The sequence below is a fragment of the Hylaeus anthracinus genome, unplaced genomic scaffold (assembly GCF_026225885.1).
Source record: "Hylaeus anthracinus isolate JK02 unplaced genomic scaffold, UHH_iyHylAnth1.0_haploid 5, whole genome shotgun sequence".
NCBI classification, from domain to species: Eukaryota; Metazoa; Arthropoda; class Insecta; order Hymenoptera; family Colletidae; genus Hylaeus; species Hylaeus anthracinus.
The window spans coordinates 12,081,158-12,084,063 of record NW_026535322.1 but is presented as its reverse complement, the minus strand read 5'-3'; positions in this window follow the sequence as shown (position 1 = coordinate 12,084,063).

The following is a 2,906-nucleotide window of genomic DNA, read 5'->3' as shown; positions in this document are numbered from 1 at the left end:
CACATTTAAGATTCATCTTATATATGGATTTACTAATTTATCAAACATGTAGAATTGAAATAAATGTCTCTGTCAAATTTATAAATTTGTTATTATTATTAAATTTTATATGATGGATTTAATAGTAAAATGTCTGTGAATATTAATTGAGTCATATTTATATATGATTTACATCATGTACGTTAAATTAATACAATTATTATTACTACTAAATATTGTGTAGTATATTACATAGTAAAATGTTTGTGAATATGTATATAAGTAAGTATTAATTTATTGAAGTCACATTTATCTATAAACTACATGTTTCATGAATTTACGAATTCATACACATGATTAATCTTAAATTTGTATAATTAAATGAATATCGATCCCCTGCTAGAATAATTATTTAACAATGATGAATTAAAAATATGTCCTGGTCTTGATTATAGTCCAATGTAGAAGAATTCCCTCGGTCTCTCGGGCAAAACCAGTACGAGGAAAAAGAATCGGAAATTTTAGTTATCTTACTAGGGCAATCTGTTATAATTGTAAATTTCGTATAAAACCAGTTTGTCCGTAACGTATCGTCAATTTCCTGAGATTAAAATCGAAATTCTCGACTCCTTGGAGTCGTGAAAAAGGAGGATAATTTGTAATTTTGGTCCTCTTATTTCCATAACTCGTTAATTCTCTACAAAGAAAACTTCTACGTGACGGATTAAATTACGAATACTTAGGAGGAATCGCTTGTTGGGTTTCCCGTTACTCTTCTCCTGGTAATGAGACTCGATGCTTCTTCGAAAAGGATCTTCTTTACGGCAAAGACACGTTCGCGCGCGAACTGGTCACCAAAGTGTGGAGAACAGGTTTCCAAATGATTCTCATTAAAGATAACGCGACTCGTCATTATCGCCGAGTTCGAATGGTGACATCTTGCAGGATAGAATTCGTTCCCAGACGAATAAATTACCTGTATTCGTTTCGTTCATCACAAGTTGTTGAAATAAGTGTGAATATGCGAAATCATGCTACAGTTGAATGTCTATAGCGATTTTGGGTGATTTGAATGGGTTTACTCTAGCGTGGCTAACCCATGGTATTAAATTCGATTCAGAACATTCATTTCATTTCATTTTATGAAATTCATTTCATTTAATTGCATTTCATAAGATTCTTTTCATTTATTTATGTGCTTGATCACAAAGCACAGGTACAGCCCCTGAGGTTTTTTTAAAAATACCAATTTATATCGTTGCTTGGTAAATGCATCACAAACTTATCACAATGCATTACAATGTGTCCCAAAAGTCCCATAATGCAATCACCATAGAATGGTAGTGCATCGCATTTTCTCTATGTACTCAATTGAAACCAATTGTTCGCCATCGGAATCACTTGTTGAACGTAAGAAAAATTGAATTTTTGGCTGTGGTTTCGCGTGGCGAAACATCCCCGAAGTCGAACATGAATTTCCTTTAGTGAATCGTGCGCGAGACAGGAAGAATCGATGCGATAATCGCTGATTCACCTATCGCGAGGGAAACGCCGTTCATTTTTTATCGCGCAACAAGTAACTGGCTCCAATTATGCATCGAAGGAGGGTCCGATGCAGTTCGCTTAATGGTATTCATAGACGATTCGATAGGAAGGGATTCACTCGGAAATGGAGCGCAATGGATTCCCAAGTCCGTCCATCACTGTCACCGCGGCCGGTTCTTGGAAGAATCTGATATTTCCTGGAATAAATGACACGGTGCGTTGCACGTGGAATAAAAAAATCTTCCTCTGAAGCGATTGATCGAACAATAGCGACACTATCGCGTATACCTAATTGAATATTAAACCGTGGAATAATAGATCAATTCATTTGATCTTTAATAGATCTCAATAGAAAAACGTTCTCTCATCGGTATTTTTAGGTCTCATTTATTTTCCACACCCAAAGATCTCGATCAAATATTCACACTCGAAATTCCAAGATATAATTACCGAAGTTCGTAATAAAATTCGTAGAAAGAAGACGAGTCGAACAGGTGTAGTAGCACAACAGAGAAAATTAATACGAAGTCGGCATAGGTGAATGGATCACCGTGAATCATCGAAGCAACGCCACAAATGTGGCAGGCAGCCGATACGTCGGATCGATTGAAACCGCAAACAATAATCAGCGGAATTTGCCACGCGGAAGGATGTTGATTCATTGATAGACGGATCGCAGACGTTTCGTGTGGACACAATGAATTGCAGAGGATTTGACTGGGGAAACCAAAGGGAAGAGTCAGTCGAATGTTAGACAAGGTGGCGCGATACGATCACAAAAGCATTGTAAGGCATGAGAATGCATAGCGAGACCTCACAACGTGATCAAAAAGCATCAGAGGGCGATCACAAAACATTACGACGTGGTCACAAAGAATCACATGCATCACAAAGTATCACAACGCGTCCCAATTCGATTATAAAAGAATTCCAGCGCATCACAGTCCATTGCAAGACATCACAATGCGTTTACTATATTCACAAATGAATTCCAGTGTCCCAAAGTCCATTACAAGGCATCACAATGCGCCCCAGTACGGTTATAAAAGAATGTCATTGTCTCAAATGTCATTGCAAGGCATCATAATACATTACATGCAAAGAAAAATGTAAATTCCATTTGATATACAAAGTAACTCGGTACAAAAACCTACACAAAACTTACATGTACCTACGCCCAATAGTATCCTAGCTTGTAACTTTCTAAACAATAATTGTACTTTTATACAAAAATTTATGAATCCTCTCCAAGCCTGATTAAATGAACGATCCCAGTTACAGATCAAAATACGTTGCTGTTTTATCAGAAAAATATCGCCTAAATAGTATATTTGAGAGTCATAGTCTCGATCGCTTCTAATGGTTCAGGCCACGTCGTTATT